A 20612-nucleotide genomic window follows, 5' to 3' on the forward strand; every position below is an offset into this window, starting at 1 on the left:
TGGCACTTCTCTAGGGATGACACAGTGGGTAGACTCACATTCAGAAGCGACCTCTTTGACCCAAACAGTGAAGCCAGAAAGCTGTCCAGTCATGACAACGGCCCTGTCCAAGCACACACTGACACAAATGACCAATTTGGTTTTCCAGATATGTAATCATACAAAGACTTGAACAGTTCCGCAGCTGTGGTGTTGGTGGGCAACAAAAGTGCACATAACACATTCCCACGCACATCCTCCTGAAAACTATATTGCACAAAAACAAGTACTGTTGCCTTGTCAACATCGGTAAACTTGTCAGTGTGGATTGCATATCACAGTGACTCATTAATCCTCTCTAACAATTGTGCCTCAATATCCTCTGCTATTTCATCAGTTTGTGTAGTTATGGTGCTGGCTGAAGGAAGAACATGTGCCACCTTTTGAACTGCAGTCTCTCCTAAAGTTCACAACAAAGGTCCTTAGCAGCAGTCAGGCTCAGCTCTTCACCAAGAGTAAAGTGCTTCTTAGCTTTATCAATGCCATCAGCCACTAGGAACAATGCTCTCAGTGCAGACACACTTGATGAAGTGGTGGCTTTCAGTAATTGCTTTGTTCTTCCTGTTCACATGTTTTTTGAGAAACTCCAAAGGCTTGTCTTTTAATGCAGGATGCTTGGTCTCCAGGTGGTGAAGTAGTTTTGAAGGCTTCATAGCTTCATTGGATAGCTGGTTGCCAGGTATTATACAAAGTGGGTTTGGAGAATGTGAATCACTTGTTGCAACGAACCCATAATTTAAGTAGGACTCTTGGTATTTTCTTTTATATGCAGTTTTCTTTTTGTTGGTGGTCTTAGAGTCTTCTGCTGTCTCATCATTGGGTCTTGCCCCCTTGTCAAAGAAGCTCTCCTGTGATATTTGTTTTTACTTATTTTGGCTGGGGTTAGCATGTGAGCTTACTGAAACTGACTAAGTAAACAGTATGGGAAAGAGGCATGGATGGAAGTGGTAAATCAAATAATGCGCAGGCCCTGTGCAAACTACAGTAGGTAGAATTCTGATTTAATACCTGCCACGCGATGCTGCTGTACACCTGTAGTACATCAACTCACTTGCCTCTATAAAGCCTGCCACCAGATGCAGCTTAATTGTCACTTGCCACTCACTGATAAGGTTTTGATATGAGTCTGAAAGCAATTGATTTACCACAGTCTCTGTGCAGTCAAACCTCTCTGCTAATGATGACCTGTATTTGTAGCCACTCTCCAGTACCAGCATCACCAGCTCAGCTCCACTTCAGGTCATCAGGCATTAGACTCTCATAAGGAGCACGCAACCTGGATCCCTCACCTGTGCAGTTCACAGTAGGGTTTGTGCTCCTATGAGTATCTAATACCACCACTGATCTGATCTACCATAGAACTCAGCTGCTAATGCAAGTAATGGAGAGTGGCTGTAAATACAGATGAAACTTTGCTCACTAGCCCACCACTCACCTTCCGCTGTGTGGCTTTGTTACAGAACAGATGGGGGGGCGGTGCTGAACGATATAAAAGATCTCCCCTTTTTCTCCAGGGGTTCCTCCCCCATACTAGGTTCGCTTTGCCTACCACTAGAAGAAAGACGTCTCTCAGTGCCAGAGACTGGTGAAAAGGAAAGGAATTATGCATTATGTATTCAAAAGTTTACAGACTAAAGATCTTCAGAATACCCAGAAATGCACATAGTCCTTCCTTCTCCCTCTGCACAGTCGGGGGTACTGTATCTCAGGAAAGAAGCAGAAGTCCGTGATTCAGGCTCCAGGCACCATCCACGTGGCAAAAAGGGGCACTTCCAAAGCTGTGTGGTCCTGACTCTCACTGAAGCCCCATGGTCCCCACTCCACCAAATCTGCGTGGTTTCTGAAAAGACCTGTGGTCTCAAAAAGATGCCAAATGGCTGCCATGCCTGGGTTTAAATCCCAGTGCCAATCTTCCTCTGCAGCCCCATTTCTGGCTCCTCTCACAAGCGGCCACAACTGCCAGCATTCTGGGCAGGTGTGGCCCTGTGGTGTGGACCCGGTTACCAATCCGTATTTGGGGCCCCCCTCTTGGCTGCACCCTCTTACAGGTTGGTTCCAGTCAGTGGACCAGGGGTTGGGGATCCCTGTACTATGCCATGGAAGAACCTTGAAAACATGATGCCAGACACATATTGTATGATTTTACTCCATAAAGTTTTCAGAAAAAGCAGATCTGTAGAGACAGAAGACAGATACTATAGTTTTTAGGAAAAAAGAGGAGGGGGGAATGAGGAATGACTCTTTGTGGATTATTGTGCAAAACCTAATTCAAAAATGGTGGTGATGGCTCCACAGACTGCGTTTACACTAAAAAATACTGAAATGTGCAATTTAAATGGTGAATTTGTGTATAAATGATAACAGTGAAAATAAATATTCTTAAAAAATTAGCTCAGAACAATCTGACTCACATGTTTCTATTCTGCAGTTTCCCAAATTAGGAGAAATTCTGCCAAATATTGAGGGGGGAGTTGTGAACTATAATGTTTGATAGAGGTATACCATATTTCAAGTTTTAAGGTAATCTATGGTGGCATATATCTTCTTGCCAAATGAAGGTGATAATATTTAAGAGATCAGTGGGTAATACTGGTATAAAAACACAATCAATGTACTTAAAGCTATTTAAGATAGTGCAAGATTGTAAAAAAAGTAAGATAGTATATGGAGTAAAATATTTATTCTTAAGATGTAAATAACAAAAGTAATATTGTTATAATGAAAACCTGGACCTATAGTCTCAGATAATATTTATAAAGATTTCAACAGGTGGAAAGAAGATTTTTTTCCTCAAAATTTTTTTGGTCACTTGTCACTCTGACATTTAGATAAACACAAACTACAATGTTTTGGAAAATCTTAAGAATAATAACTAGCTGAATTAAAAACTAGAAAAAACATTTCAAAATAAATAGCAGACAAAAAAGCAAACGAGTGCTTTCTATGTAAAAAATAAAATAGCATATAAAGAGCAAAAGAAGCATAAAAATGGAAAACAGAATGAGAAGACAAAAGTAGGACCCAATATAATACTCACCACAACAAAAATTAATGTATTAAAAGCACACAAAGACTCAAATTGAATCAGGGAAATGAAAAGAAACAAAACAAAAATAGAAATTAGGGCTTAAAACATTAAAATCAGACAAAGGCTGAAATAATTTCATGGAATAAAGAGAAACCCTTTATGTTGCTAAACAAGTTGCAAACAAGTCACAATGATGATAAAAATAAAACGAATTTTATGTGCTGAACAATCAATCATCAAAATATAAAAGGTAAAACTATTAATACACAAGGAATGAATAATGGAAACATTTGTAGTCAGAGATTTTAAGTACTTTTCCAAGTCTATGTGGAAATACAAATATATAGTAAATATATAAAGGATCATGGGAATATTATTAAATTTAATATAATAAATATATAAGGTACTTCATAGCCAATGAAAGTAAATATACCTCTTTTTATGCCGTTAGGACAAACATAAAAATTGATAAAGCCAGTAAAATATCTTAAAAATTATCCAAGTAATAAAATTTTATCATAATAAAGTGAAAATTAGTAACAAATATTTAATTTCATGAAACACAACTTGATTATTTAAAAATCAGCTTTATTTTAATTCTCCTACTTATGTACTAAGTCAAAAAGAAAAAAAATGAGAATTTAATATATTAACACTGCTATCCAAACTATATGTTGAGAAGAAAATACATTGATCTTACTAGCTTCATTATATATTTAAAATTGATGTATAAATCAAGCTAAAGCCAGACAAATACACAAAATAAGTTAAAGGGCATCACAGGAATTGAAAATATGGAGGAAAAAACAATGAATTATAAAATAGAAAATAATTTTTCATACTTCAAAAACAATTTCTCTAAAATACCCAATTAACAAACAAAAAAGACTAACAGGAAAACCAGAAGATATAAATGTATGTTAGTATACATTAACAACAATGATCACCGACATCTGCAACAGCCTCATTTTTTGATCACTTACTGTGGACTGGATACTGTGTTGATGGCTTGATGTAGAACATTGTTAAGAGGTTCGGATTTAAAGTCACAATTCCTGCATCTAAATTTTATCACCGTGAACTACTTGCTATCTCTACTCCTTCTTTCACAAAGTTAGGGTATAGTAGCACCTTCTTTATAGGACAGTGTGAAGACTTTATGTGATCCGCTTACAGCAGTATATGGCATATTGTATGTACCTCACAGAAGTTTGAGCTGCAGGTAGAGAGTGTATTATTAGAAATATATTTGATGCAAATAGCTATATCTACTATAATGGCTTAAATAAGTAAGAATTATCTCTTCTTTATGGAACAATGACTCCAGAAGTAAGCAGAATAGAAGTAGAATGGCAGCTCAACGCTACAGGCAAGGACTGGAACTTCAGAACTTCTTGATATATACAGTATACAGTGGAATACTATACTGCCATAAAATGGAAATCCTGCCATTTGTAACAACACAGATGGACTCTGAGAATATCGTGCTGAGGGAAGTAAGTCATGTAGAAAATACAAATAAAGTAATCAATAGATACGAACATCTCATACAGATTAAGTGCTGGGATTGTGAAGAACAAAATGATGACTGTAACACTGCTGTATCACATATTAAAAGTTGCTAAGAGGAAAGTTCTCATCACACGGTAAATTTGTTTTTTCCTTTTTTAAAGTCTATATGAAATGAAGGATCTTAACTAAACTTATTGTGGTAATCATTTTTCAACATAGTCATTATTTTGTACACCTTAAACTTATATAGTACTGTATGTCAAATATATCTTAATAAAACGGGAAAAAACCCACCAGGACTGTAACTTCCTATTTTGCTATTCTTGCTCTGTGGCTCTCACCCTCACCATCATCACAAGGTTGCTGTACACTCCCAGGCATTGCACCTGCCATCCAAGCATGGGAAAGGGAGAAAGTGCAAGCTTTATTTGTATGAAGTTGTACCTTTTGATTTAAGGAGAGAGCTCTCCCTACTGACTTTTCATTAACCAGAAGTATTTTGCACAGTTGATCCTAATTGCAAAGGAGGCTGGGAGATTAAGCATTTCTAACTGAACACAATGTTATGCCTAACAAAATATTATTAGCAAAGGAGAGGAAATAATGGATATTGGGTGGGTAACCAACAGCATCTCTCATGGAGAGGTGTAAATGTTTTAATGTGTACTAATAAATTAAAATATTTTAATAAATCAGATGATTGTTGAGGAAATATATGTATTTACTGAGTCAATAAAAAGAGAGAAAACTTTTCAATGGTTAATAAGATTTTAGGTTTTTTTAAAACTTAGAATTATATTAAAAAGGACACCAAGCCAAGGTGATCACATCAGCAGCTTAAAAATATTCCTTAAGGACATGTTATTTCCATTAATTTAAAGAATGTTCCAGGGGATATGAAAATATACAAAACATCTTTATTTATTTTATAAAGTTATCAAAATCTTGCAACATGACAAAAATTGCACAGAGAAAAAATGTAAGCTAAACTTTTTATGCATGGATATACAAGTGTTAAATAAAACATAAGTAAATGAATTTTAGCTCTAAAATCAATGACGACATGTGACTAAAGGTTTATTCTTGGAATTCAGGAATGGTTAAAATAATAAAAAATTTGTTTATATAAGTTACACAATTAACAGATAAAATGTGAAAAAACTATTCCTGGTAACTTGTATAAATTCTTCCTTAATATTATAAAGAATGTCTCAAACCAGAAATTGCCATCATTACTTATTATTAGTGGTGGTTCCATTAAAGTCAGGAGTAAGAACATGATGCCCACAATCACAAATATCCTTTATCTTAAAAAGAAATGAGTGTGTGGTGGGGGGTAAATGCAGACAACTGTAACTGAACGATAAAATAATTTTAAAAAATGAGGAAGGAAGAAGACAAAATGATCATCATTTGCCAATTATTCCTTGAAAACCAGTGCAAGTTCATCCTTGTTGGCTTTTAATAATTGGCCCACTCTAAGAGCTTTTGAACTTAATTTTTAAAAAGTAAATAAGAAATAGGTATTTTATTCAGATATTATTTGCATTCATATATTCTCAACTCATTAAGTTCAGTTCCTTTAGTTCCTTTGTATTTATTAGTATTTTGCAGCACATGTGTTCACAAATCTTAACTTTAATAAATGTTATTATCCTAGGTTTATTCTTTCGAATGAAATATGGAGTGAAATATTATCAATAAAGACATCTATCATGCACACAGCTTTATAATTATATAAATTAGGCAAAGAAAATTTTATAAAAACCTTTTTGTGAAAGTTTATTTTTTTTGAACTCTTCACTAATATATATATTATTGTCCAAAATAGATGGACTTTTGAGGACATTTAAAGTATTTCAGTTAGAAGTATTTTCAAGTTTATAAATATCATGATTTAGTCTTGTTGTCTTTCATAATACTTGCAAGCCTTAGCAAGATTAGGGAGAGAAATTGCATTTCATTCTAGAATCTGTGGTAGAAATCTCTGGAGTTTATCTTTGTAATTCCTCACTCTTCCCTATAAGAACCATCAGTGCTCATTTCTCCATCCATGAATAATTTTAGTTGGCAATCAAAATATATTAACCCCTAGTGACCTCAGTGCAATGAAACCCTGGTCTCAGTCTGAAGACTGTTTGGTAAACACATTTACATCAAGTATACACTACAGAAAAATCTTACAAATGAAAAGCTCAGTAGCTTTCTAACAAAATAATCCCTAAATATGTTAACCTATGATTTCTGAGTTATATTGATTTTATCTTGGTGATTGAAAATCCAGTAAATTTTCATTGTGAAAACCTAATTTTAGAGCTGATTGTGAAGACAATCTTGTTCAGATTCAATAGTAAAAGCCAAACTTTCCTCCACCTTTGGCCAGAAGAGGGAAGCAGTTGACTGCATCTGAAGCATATGTGGGATGATTCCAAGAAACTTCTTTATTTCAAATTAATTACCACTCAACAATGTAATAGTTAAAATAATACATATCTCCTAAATGTTACCTTGTAAAATTACAGATGTATCAATAATACATTTTCTTTTCATTTATTTACTCTTTGAAATTGGTGGTTTCTCTTAGACTGTGTGCTTATGAAATTTGATGAATGATTTGCTAACTCATGGTCACTCTCTGTGTTAAGTCAAAGCATTACCAGTGGATTTGCCAATCAGTAACAAAACAACCGGAAGACCCACCTTACTGTTTACAGCGCAAACTTTTGCCTCTCAAATAACAATATTTCTTAATTGCTCTATGCAGTTAAATTTTAGCCTGTGGCAGCATAGGGCAATATGGTCCCCTCAAATATTTCTGATATTCATATACTTGTATTTTTTCTAAATTTCAAAGGGATCAGTCCCTTAAATTGCTCTCTTTTACAGCTCTGTTCTTGCTTCATATCTGATATATTTGTTAATCCTTAAAGTTCATCAAAAATATTTCTCATTTTGTACTCCAAAGATTGGTGGAGTAGAAAATTAAGAAAAAAATTTCCTGGATGGCCCAGTATAAACAAACATCTATTATTGAGTAAGCATAGAAATTTAGTATTTCTCTATTAATATTGCACACATTTCATTTTTTTTTAAATTTGAGTTGAGACTAACTGTGTTTATAAATACGCACACTTTGACTAAGACAACAGAATGCTAAGAATATGATCTGCTTGCTTCATGATATGTGGTATTCAGGTCTTACAGGAATAAGTTTACCAGATAACCCTTTTATTTTTTTTAAAGATCTGATTCATTTATTTTTAGAGAGCGAGGAAGAGAGTGAGAAAGAGAGGGAGTGAAAACTGATATATGAGAGAAACATGGATTGCTTGCCTCCAGCATACCCCCAAGTGGGACCTGGCCTGCAGCCCACCCGTGCGCCCTGACTGGGAATCCAACCAGCCACCTTTCAGCATGCAGGATCAACCAGTTCTGTGAGCATCCTGATCACCAGTGTTTTGAACTGTGCATCTGAAAGTTTGGCTATTTCTTGGTCACTTAGAGTTATGGGCTCTGGGACCTTGAGTTCTTCTTGAGCCATGTTTGGTCTGTTCGTGCCCCTTACGTGTGAGGAGGGGAGACTTAGGTGTTCACCAGGGCGGGTCATACAGGTCGCTGGTTTGTGATGTTGTATGTAGGGGCGGGGTCAGAGCGGGGCAATAGTGGTCCCCTTTGCTGCTTCCCACCGCTGGGGCCTGCGTGGTCTGTCTCACTGCTTGCTCCTGTGCTATTTTATCTGCACGCGAATATGCTACCGAGGTCAGCCTGCTGCCTGTGCCCTCACTGGGTCTGCCCCTCGCAGCCCCACGCCTGGGATCTGCCAACCGACGCTAGTCTGCGTGCCTGGGTTGGTCTGGCAGAGTTTTCCTGAGCAACCCCGCTCTGCCAGCCGCTGGCTCTGCCCCCTTACTGGTCTAGCTGAAGGGTTCCTTGTTGTCAGACTTTGATAGTTTAATTTTCTGTGTAATGGCTGCGTATTTGTTTTACTAAAATTTTGTTGTCTTTAAACTTGATTGTGCGAGAAGGCACAATGTTACCACCTACATGTCCATCTTGGCTGAAGTCCTATGTCCATGTGACCTTAATAGTTGTTCTTGAAAACCCTTACTCCCATTGTCCCCTCCCACCTCCCCTCTGGTTACTGTCAGATTGTTCTAAATTTCAATGTCTCTGATTATATTTTGCTTGCTTTTTTTCTTTTGTTGATTAGGCTCCTATTAAAGGTGAGATCATATGGTATTTGTTTTTCACTGCTTGGCTTATTTCATTTAGTGTAATGCTATCCAGTTCCATCCATGCTGTTACAAAGAGTAGGAGCTCCTTCTTTCTCTCTGCTGAATAGTATTCCATTATGTAAATATACCATAGTTTTTTGATCCACTCATTTACTGATGGGCACTTAGTTTGCTTCCGGTAATGTGCTCTATGAACATGGGATTCATAGTTCTTTTGTATTTGTTCCAAATTTTTAGGAATTTACATTAATCTTTTTGCTTTAAGGCCAAAAAGCAACCAATACAAAAATTCAACACAATCTTTTTCTTCAAAGAAGCTTTTTTATAATAAATGGTATAAAGTTGATTATTTGACCTTCTAAAGCTTATACTATTAAGAGGAAAATGACACATATAAAGGACTCATGGACAAACCAAAGGGGAGTAGAACTGAGGGTAGGAGGTGGGGGTCAGTGGGGTGGGAGAGAACAGTTGGGGGGAAATGAAGGCAACTGCACTTGAACAACAATTAAAAAAAGAGGAGAATGTAGCAATGTTGACTTGTCACTATTAGAGAAAACAGAAAACAATTGCAATATTTTAATTCTTGTACTATACAATACCACTTTGAGATTGCAGGGTTGACTGCTAACTTGGTAGTGAATAGTGTCAGTAAATTTGGAATGTGTATAAGGTACCAAGTGTATTACTGTGCCACAATGCTGTTTGTGCATTGTATGGCCACTTATATAAAATATACAGTTGGAGTGGATTTTAGACACACTAATTTAAACAAATTCTTATTGTATAATGATATTACAAGTTTGTTTCAATAACTTAATTTTTTTAAAGGGTGAAAGATTTATACAATCTGAAGAGAAACCAGAGTATAAATAATAACTTGATTTTTATTTTTAAATTATATAGTGAAGGATAAAGGAGATCAAATATATGGTGATGAAGAGTATTTGACTTTGGGTGGTGGACACACAATCCAATAACTTGAATTAGCAAACTACAATAAAAAAAACAGTAACAGTTAAACAACAGCCATTTTTCTCTTATTAAAAAGGGTCTGCAGACTAAAATTAGAAGATAATAGGGATCTTTTTTATTCTTTTAGGGTGTATGTTTTCATTTTACACTATTCATTTTTATAAAACAATTATGTTAGGGAGCAAAATGCACATGTCTACTTACAGCATCATTTCTAGAAGTTTAGCAGGTGTCACAATCATCTAGAAGGCTTGTTAAATAAAGCACAGGCTGTAGTGACACAACCTCAGAATTCCTGATTTATTAGGTCTGAGGTCACATCCAAGAACTTATATTTTATCAAGATCTCAGGCAATGCTGACCTGTTGGTCCAGAAAACACACATTGAGGCCCTCTGGGTAGAAGAAAATAATTCATAATAAGTGCTTAGGATATTACTGACTACCTAGAAAGTAAATATTAGTTATTATTATTATTTCAGGTACCAGTTTTAGGATTGTTAATAAAAAGTTCAACAGCAAGCATTTATTGAATGCTTATTATGAACTTGGCAGTATGCTAGGATTTTTTTTAATTAAACAAAAATTTTTAATGGTAGGATCTTATACCATTAAAATAGAGACAAATAAGACTCTACTTGTTTTATGAGGACAAATAGAATGGAAATAGCCCACACTTGGGGTATATGGGGAGTTTCCCATAGGACATGACTCCTGAGCTAAGTTTCAATGTCTGAGCGGAGTGAGGTAGGCCAAGAGAAGCTGACAGTTCTCTCTTTTTTTAAATTATTTTTTTGCAGGGATTAAGCAAGCGAATCAAACCAACCTCATAGACATTAGTATAGTGATTACCAGGGAGGAGGAGAGGAGAGAGGAGGTAGGAGAGGGTAAACAGGGGGTAAAAGAGGGAGGGTAGAAGAGGGTAAAATGATGTTGGAAGGAGACTTGACTTGGGGTGGTGAACACACAACAAATAGATGATGTATTACAGAATTGTATGCCTGCAACTTAGATAATTTTACTAACCAGTGTCACCCTGAAAATTCAATTAAAAAATAAAATAAAATATTTTTAAGTTTATTTTTTAATTTTTATTATTTATTTTTCATTAGAGTATAGTTGACATACATTATATTACTTTTAAGTGTACAGCACAGTGATTTAACTTTATGTACCTTGTGATGTGGTCACCCTGATAAGTCTGGTAACCATCTGTCACAATTCAAAGTGATTATGATATTATTATGACAGTGTCCTGTGCTGTACATGTTCATGACATTTATTTTATAACTGGAAGTTTGGGCCTTTTATTTCCCTTCACCTCCCACTGCACTCACACCCCTTCTGGCAGCGATCAGTTTGTTCTTTGGTCTGCTAATCAGAACAAACAGCCATTATTAGTTTGTTTTTTATGTGTTTTGTTTTTGTTCATTATTTTTAGATTTCATATATAAGTAAAATCATATGGTATTTGACTTTCTCTTTGACTTATTTCACTCAGTATAATACCTTATAGGTTTATCCATGCTGTAAATGACAAGATTTAATTCTTTTTTTATTGAATAATATTTCATTGTATATATGCACCACATCTTCTTTATCTAGTCCTCTATTGTTGGCCATTTGGGTTGCTTCCATATCTTGACTACTATAAACGATGCTGCAACGAACACAGGGATGCATAAATCTTTTTGAATTAGTGTTTTAGATTTCTTCACAAATATACCCAGAATTGTAATATGCTGGATCATAGGTAGTTCTATTTTTAATTTTTCCAGGAGCCTCCATACTGTTTTCCATAGGGGCTGCACCAATTTGCAATCCTACCAACAGTGCACAGGGCTTCCTGCACCACATCTTGCATATCCAGTCATCCATTGATGGGCACCCAGTCTGCTTGCTTATTTTGGCTATTGTAAATAATGCTGCAATGAGCATAGGGGTGCACATATCTTTTTAATTTGTATTTATTTGAATAAATTTCAGAAGAGGAATTGCTAGGTCATATGTTAGTTCTATTTTTAATTTTTTGTACACTCTATACTGTTTTTCATAGTGACTTCACCAATTTGCAATCCCAGCAAGTGTATGAGGATTCCTTATTCTCCACATCCTTCCTTTTTGACAGCAGCCATTCCGGCAGGGATAGGTGGTATCTCATTGTAGTTTTGATTTACATTTCTCTGATGATCACTGATGGTGAGCATGTTTTTATGTCTGTTGGCCACCTGTATGCCTTCTTTGGAAAAATAACTATTGAGGTCCTCTGCTAGTTTTTTAATTGGATTATTTTTGTTATTGAATTGTATTTGTTTTTAATATATTTTGGATATTAATCCGTTATGGGATATATGATTTGCACATATGTTTTCTCATTAAGTAAGTGTCTTTTTTTAAAGGTTTTCTTTGCTGTGAAAAATCTTTTTAGTTTGATGTGGTCTCATTTGTTCATTTTTTCATTTGTTGTTATTGTCTGGGTAAACATACCGAAAAATATATTGTAGAGACTGGTGTCAAAGTCTCCTTTGCCTATGTTTTCCTCTGTGAGTTTTATGGTTTAAGTCTTTCATCTATTTGAGTTTATTTTTGTATATGATTTGTACGTAGTTTTAAATCAAGGAGCATGATATCTCCTATTTTGCTCTTCCCAAGATTGCTTTGGCTGTTTGGGGTATTGTGTGGTTCCATAAAAATTTTATATTTGTTCTTGTTCTGCAAAAGTCATTGGTATTTTGAATACCAGTTGCATTGAATCTATAGACTGCTTTGGGTAGCATTGACATTTTAATAGTATTAATTCTTCCAACCCAGCAGTACGGTATGTCCTTTCATTTATTTTAGTCATTTTCAATTTTTTTATTAATGCCATAGTCTTTAGAGTACTGATATTCCACTTCCTTGATTAATTTATTCTGTTGATGTAATTGTAAATGAAATTGTTTACTTAGTGACTCTTTCTGGTAGTTGATTATTAGTATATAAAGTGAAAAAGATTTCTATATATTAATTTTGTATCCTGCAACTTTATTAAATTTATTTATTAGTTTTAACAGTTTTTTTGTTAGTGTCTTTAAGATTTTCTCTACATAGTGTCATGTCATCTGAATATAGTGATGATTTTACTTCTTCCCTTCTGATTTGTATGTCTTTTCTTTCTTTTTTCTTTTAAATATACTTTAGTATGTTATTACAGTTGTCCCATTTTCCCCTTCACTCCCCTCTACACTGCACCCCCCTCCCACCTACATTCACCCCCTTTTGTTGATATCCACATGTCATACTTCTAAGTTCTCTACATTTCTTTAGCCTCTACATTTCCCATACTATTCTTACCCTCCCCCCTGTCTATTTTCTATCTACCATCTATGCTATTTATTCTCTGTACCTTTCCTGCTCTCTTGTCCTCCACTGCCCTGTTGCTAACTCTCCATGTGATCTCCATTTCTGTGATTCTGTTTCTCTTCTAGTTGTTTGCTTTGTTTGTTTTGTGTTTGTTTTAGGTGTGATTGTTAATAATCGTGAGTTTGCTATCATTTTACTGTACATGTTTTTTATCTTCTTTTTCTTAGATAAGACCCTTTAACATTTCATATAATAAGGGCTTGGTGATGATGTACTCCTTTAACTTGACCTTATCTGAGAAGCACTTTATCTGCCCTTCCATTCTAAATGAAAGCTTTGCCGAGTAGAGCAATTTTGGATGTAGGTTCTTGCCTTTCATGACTTGGAATACTTTCCAGCCCCTTCTTGCCTATAAGTCTCTTTTGAGAAATCAGCTGACATTCTTTTGGGCACTCCTTTATAGTTAACTGTCTCCTTTTCTCTTGGTGCTTTTAAGATTCTCTCCTTATCTTTTATCTTGGGTAATGTGTAATTATGATGTGCTTTGGTGTGTTTTTCCTAGGATCCAACTTCTTTGGGACTCTCTGAGCTTCCTGGACTTCCTGAAAGTCTATTTTCTTTGCCAGATTGGGGAAGTTCTCCTTTATTATTTGTTCAAATAACCTTTCCACTTGTCCACTTGTTGCCCTTCCTCTTCTCCTTCTGGTACCCCTATAATTCAGATGTTGGAACATTTAAAGATGTCCTGGAGGTTCCTAAGCCTCTTCTCATTTTTTTGAATTCTTGTTTCTTCATTCTTTTCTGCTTGGATGTTTCTTTCTTCCTTCTGGTCTGCACCATTGATTTGAGTCTCAGTTTCCTTCCTATCACTATTGATTCCTTGTACATTTTTTTATTTCACTTAGCATAGTCTTCATTTTTTCCTCTAATTTGAGACCAAATTCAACAAATTCTGTGAGCATCCTGATCACCAGTGTTTTAAACTGTGCATCTGATAGATTGGCTATTTCTTCATCACTTAGTTGTATTTGTTCTGAAGCTTTGATCTGTTCTTTCATTTGGGCAATTTGTGTGCGTGTGTGTGTGTGTGTGTGTGTGTGTGTGTAGGCACTCCTGTTATGTGGTGAGCAGTGGAGCCTTAGGTATTCACCAGGGCAGGGCAACCCAGTTGCTGGGTTGTGATGCTATATGTGGAGCAGGGATTTGAGAGGGAATAATGGTGTTCGCTCCACTCTCTGCTGGATTTCAGTCACTTCTGCCGCTTCCCCCAAGCAAACTGGGCCCTTTTAGTGCTGATTGCCAGGTGTATGGGTTTTTGTACATTCTAGGACCCTGTGGGTCTCTCCAGCGAACTCTCCTATGAGGCTGGGAGTTTTTCCTGGCACCTCAACCCCCAAAGGTGTTTTTAATTGGTGTTTTGAGGCTTTATTTTATTTCCCTGTGTTGGGACCCTAGGTTGTGCTGTCTGTCTCACTCCCCAGTTTCACTGGGCTTATCTGCATGTGAATATGGGACTGCCCAGTCCACCAGGTGCCTGGCGCTCCACACCCCTCCACGACCCCAGGCCTACCTGGGTCTGCCGGTTGCTGCCTTGTGTGCCCTGGCCCCCCAGACACTGCTTTGCTGTGACCCCTATCTGATCCCTGTCTGACCTGCCGCCTGATTCTGCCCCTCCTACCAGTCTGGATGAATATGTCTACTTTAACTCCTTGGTTGTTGGACTTCCATACAGTTCAATTTCTGTTGGTTCTGGTTATTTTTTGTTTCTAAATTGTTGTTGTTTTTATTTTAGTTGTGCGAGGAGGCACAATGTGTCTACCTACACCTCCATCTTGGCTGGAAGTGTTTTCTTTCTTTTTCTTTTTTTGTCAATTGCTATGCCTAGGACTTCTAGTACTGTGTCAAGTATGAGTGGTGATGGGGACATTGCAGTCTTGTTCTTATCTTAAAGGAAAATTCTCAGCTTTTCACCATTGAGTATAATGTCAGCTGTGTTTTTGTAATTTGTAGCCTTTATTATGCTGAGGTTGAGGTTTGTTCCCTCTATACCCACCTTGGTGAGAGTTTTTATCATAAATGAATATTGAGTTTTGTTAAATAATTTTTCTGCATCTATTGAAAAGGTCATGATTTTTATTCTTGGTTTTATGAATGTAGTGCATCATGTTGATATTTATGTATATTGACCATCCTTATATCACTAATAAACCCATTTGATTATGATGTGTGATTCTTCAATGTGTTGTTGAATTTGTTTTGTTAATATTTCATTGAGAATTATTACATCTATGTTTTTCAGGAATGTTGGCTGTAATTTTGTTGTATTTTTATCTGGTTTTGGTATCAGGTAATGCTGGCCTTATTGAATGATTTTGAAAGTGTTGCTTCCTCTTTAATTTTTAAAATCATTTTAGAAGAAAGAGTATTAATTCTTATTAAAATGTTGGTAAGATCCCTGTGAAGTTGTCTGGCCTTGGAATTTTGTTTATAGCAATTTTTTTGATTACTGATTCAATTTCATTATTGGTAATTGGTCTACTCAGATTTTCTGTTCAGTTCTGGAAAGTTGTATATTTCTAGAAACATACATTTCTTCTATGTTGTCCAATTTGTTGGCATATACATATTTACAGTATTCTTTTATTATCCTTTATATTTTTGTGGTGCCAGGTATAACTTCTTTTTATTTCTGTTTTATTTATTTGGGCCCTGTCTTTTTTTGTCTGATGAGTTTGACTAAAGGTTTATTAACTTATGTGTGTGTGTGTTTATTCTTAAGTTATTATCATGAGTTTTATATATATATATGTACATATATATATTCTATATCAGCAATTTTTAATCTTTTTCATGTCAAGGTGCACATAAACTAATTACTAAAATTCTGTGGCAACCAAAATCACATTATTTTTTTGCTGATATGACAAAAATAGATATGATTTTGATTTATTCACACTAGTTATCAATATTTTTATTGGCTGTTGTCATTTTTGTGTTTATTGTCTAAGGGAAAAGAAATCAGTGCCCCTGACTAAATAGTCACGTATTGCATGTTTTAAAAATTCTTGCAGCACATTGGTTCCAAATCCTTGATCAATAATAATAATAATAATTATCTTAATCTGATAGGTTCTATGGTTGAATGCATTGTAAAAGCACTACATTTTTGCTCCCCCCACACTTTATGTTTTTGATGTCCTATTTTAATTCTTTTGTTTCATGTATCTCCTAACTCCTTATTGTAGTTCTAGTTAATTTTGTTACTTGACACAGTAAACAAAAAAATTGGTCACCTGGAGTTAACATTAGTCTGTTTATGATGTATAATGATGACATATTAGAAAATCCAAAAATCATATACACATGAATCAAATATCTTGAATAATAAAAGTATTTCAATTTGGAAGTAAGCAATGTTTTAGGTAAATTCAGAAAGCTATAAAATAATTTAGAAGTGACAAAATAGATCTGTATTTCAAACAGAATATAAAGACATATTGAGCAGGAAGAAAATTGAACAAAAAACAATTCAGTGTGATGAAAGGTAGTCTGTTGCTTTAATAGTCCAGCAAAGCTATAGTCATTATGAAGCATACAATCTTTGATGTATTACTATGACTTCAGTTGGAACTATTTAAATAGTTTGTTAAAAATTGGCACAATAGCAACATTTTTATAAGCTTTTATGTTCAAGCAATATTCACACATTCCTCATTAAGTTTTTTGCAGGTAGAATGTACTTAACCCTTTAAAATATGTACATGTTGTTTAACATTGAAAGAAGGACAAACAATAACACTTCAAAATCATGACAACTATTTTTGATATGCTATTAATTTAATTAGAGCACCTGAAGTAAAAAGTTCATAAAAAGCAAAAACATTTTACTGGAACATCTTTCACAAATTTAGATTCTAATCCAGTGCTAAAATAATGCTCTGTCAAAATAAGAACTGATTTTCTGCAAAGGTTTTCTTTGAACTGGTTTTTACTTGTGGAGTTGTTTTGTGTACTAAAGATTATCTACTTGTCAAGATGCCATAGTGAAACCCAGATGAGTAGCTGAGAAGCTCATTTTACTCACCCTCGGGACAGCTAAACTTTACATTTTCGATGACAATGGAATGCAGTAGTTTATGTCGTGTGTGTGTGTGTGTGTGTGTGTGTGTGTGTATGTGTATGTGTTGTTCTAAAGCTTCTGTTTGAGGTTTAACTTAATGATAAATTAAGCATAAAACAGGAGAACACCTTTACAACTCTTATTAACTTTTCATTTTAAGGCTATGCATCTGAGAATGATCTGATTTTTTTTCCATTTTAGTTCTATAAATTGTTTATATAAGTATTATATCTAAAAAGCAAAAAAGATTAATGTCACTTTGCTTGCTTTAAAGATATAAACACTATATTTTTTATTTTCTATTGCATTTTAGAATTTAGAAAAACAAAAGGAATCCTGAGGGTTTTCTAGAGCAGTCCTATTAAACAACTGTAAATCTTTTATTTTAGGGAAGTTTTTTAAAGGTGTTTTTTTAAAAATTAGTTTACTGTTGTTCAATTACAGTTGTCTGCATTTTCTCCCTACCAGAACTATGAGTCTTAAGAAATGTTTTTCTGTGCCTGTAAATTCATTCCGAAATCCAGGGATAGAAGTTTTACTTCCACAAAAACATAGTCTTGAGGATTAAACCAGAAGTATTTATTATTTTTGAGATTATCATCAGAAATTTATCTGATGTTATTGAATAAAACAATATAATTTCTTAAGCAACTTTGTTAAGTAATATATTTTGTAAGGTTTAAGAAGTTAAACAGATAATCTGAAATCAAACCTTGGATACATATATACATATGACTTAGATGTCATTTTTATTTTTTGAGAATACAGCTTATAATATGCGTATAATAGGGAAAAAACACAGTGTTGTAAAATGAAAAGATGGTATTGCATCTACCACTAATTTTATGATTTTGGTGACGTTTCTTTTTATATATAGTATTGGAGCAGATATTTAAAATTCAATTTCTAAAAATTTTACAATGAAAAAAAAGATTTGTAGGAGGGGAAGTAATCTAATTCAATTCAGGAGATTTGAGTTCCCTTTCCCATGCACCCCTTCCTCCTCTTTATCCCTAATTTTCTTTCTTGTTTTTCTCCTTACTTTCTTCCTCCCCTCCCTCCTGTTTTCCTCCCTTTGCCTCTTTTTTCTCCTTTGTCTCTTTCTCCTGATTTCTTCATTTCTGTTTCTTTCTTCTCTTTAGCTCTTTTCTCTTTTCTTCCTCCCTTTAGCCTTTCATACTTTGCCATTTTTTTCTTTTCCTTTGTTGTTTAGCTTCTGGATCCTGCCTGTAGTGTAAGTGAATAAATTGTATTAACACAGAGCATGAGAAGGTTATAAAGAAGCTTAAAAAGGAAATAGATAATGATTAAAACAAAATTTTAAAAAGTGATAAACATTTTGGTGTAGGAAATGACATTGTTTTAGTAGAGCCATTTAACATTATCACCAGTGAGGCTAAGATCTGGAGATGAGCTAAAAGATCTGGCAGAAAGTGTTAGAGAGGCATCACTAAGCAATGAAGATGGAAAATTAGGTTTAGGTACAGTCATCCCTCGCTATATCATGGCTCACTTATTGCGGCTTCACTGTATCACGGGTTACCCGCGATACTATCTACTTCACAGGTGAGTACCCATGTAGAATTTTATATGTTGTTAAAATTATGCAGGTTTAAGAGTGTAGAAAGTGCTTAAGAGCATATGAAGTGTTTATGAGAGTGTGGGAAAGGTTAATAAGAGAGTGGCAGAGGTTTATTGGAGTGTGGGAAGGATATAAAAAGCTATATATATATATATATATATAATAAATATAACACCAGTACTGCATGGATTTTCACCTATCACAGGGGTCTCTGGAATGTAACCCCTGCAATAGGTGAGGGATCACTGTATTTAGAACGTTCCAGACCACAGCCACTCTGGTGGGGATTACAATTTTAAAAATTTTATTTTTATTGTATTTTTTTCCATTACCACTTGTCCACCTTATACCATCTTCCACCTCGACCCAACCCTACCCCCCCCAGCAACCACCACACATCTGTCCATATCCATGAGTGCTTTTTTGTTTTTGCTTGATTGCCCTACCCCAACCCCCTTTGCTCTCATCCTGCTATTTATCAGTCCACCCCCATTTTCCTTGTTAGTTCAGTTTGCTCATTAGATTCTACATGAATAAAATTATATGGTATTTGTCATTGTGTGACTGGCTTATTTAATTTAGCATAATGTTCTGTAGGTTTATTCTTGCTATTGCAAAGGGTAAAATTTTCTTCCTTCTAATGGCTGAGTAGCCATTAAAAGAAAGTAGCACTCCTTTTAATAGAGTAGCACACCATTGTGTAAATATCCCAGTTGTTTCATCCACTCATCCACTGATGGACACTTGGCTGGTTCCAAATCTGGACAATTGTAAATAACACTGTAATGAACATCAAGATACCAATGACACATTAACAGAACTAGAACAAATATTCGAAAAATTTATATGAAATCATAAAAGACCCAAATAGCAACAATGATTTTGACAAAGTAGAACAAAGTTGGAGGAGTCATGCTACCTAATAAGGCCATACTAATCAAAATAGTATGGTACTGGAATAAAAACAGACAAATAGCTAAATAGAAGAGGATAGAAAGCCCAGAAATAGTGCTTACTTTGGCAGCACATATACTAAAATTGGCACGATACAGAGATTAGCATGGCTCTTGTGCAAGGATGACATGCAAATTTGTGAAGTATTCCATATTTTTTCACCCCAAAGAAGCTAAATACACACTCTTTTCAAATGCACATGGAACACTTTAAAATAGGACACAAAACAACTCAACAAATTCAAGAAAATTGAAATTATACCAAGCATTTTCTCCAACCACAAGAAACTGAAACTACAAACCAACCCCAAGGGAAAGAACCAAAAAAACTCAAAATCATGGAAATTGAATAGCATGCTATTAAACAATGAAGGAGTCAAGAATGAAATTAGAGAAGAAATCAAAAAATTTCTCAAAACAAATGAAAATGAACTCACAACAACCCAAAACTTATGGGACACAGCAAAGACAGTCCTGATAGGGAAGTTCATAGCAATACAGGCCTACCTAAAAAAGATAGAAACATTTCAAACAAATAACCTAACTCTACACCTACAAGAACTTGAGGAACAACAACAAAAACAGTCCAGAGCAAGTAGAAAAAAGGAAATAACCAAGATCACAGCAGAATTAAATGACATAGAGACTAAAAGGACAATTCTAAAGATCAATGAATCCAGGAGCTTATTCTTTGGAGAGATAAACAAAATAGACAAGCCTTTAGTCAGGCTCATCAAGAAAAAAAGAGAGAAGATACAAATAAACACAATCAGAAGTGAAAGAAGAGAGATTACAACTGACACCACAGGAATACTAAGGATTGTAAG

At 34.9% G+C, this 20612-nt stretch overlaps 1 non-coding gene across 1 annotated transcript; it reads left to right on the plus strand.

Annotated features, from left to right (window-relative positions):
- Positions 1-19840: 19840 nt before the first annotated feature.
- LOC119046627 (U6 spliceosomal RNA) lies at positions 19841-19944 on the plus strand. Its single transcript, XR_005082021.2, has one exon. It is a non-coding gene; the product is annotated as a U6 spliceosomal RNA (small nuclear RNA).
- The last annotated feature ends 668 nt before the right edge of the window (positions 19945-20612 follow it).

The sequence above is a fragment of the Artibeus jamaicensis genome, unplaced genomic scaffold (genome assembly GCF_021234435.1).
Source record: "Artibeus jamaicensis isolate MK-2021 breed Jamaican fruit bat unplaced genomic scaffold, CSHL_Jam_final contig_335, whole genome shotgun sequence".
NCBI classification, from domain to species: Eukaryota; Metazoa; Chordata; class Mammalia; order Chiroptera; family Phyllostomidae; genus Artibeus; species Artibeus jamaicensis.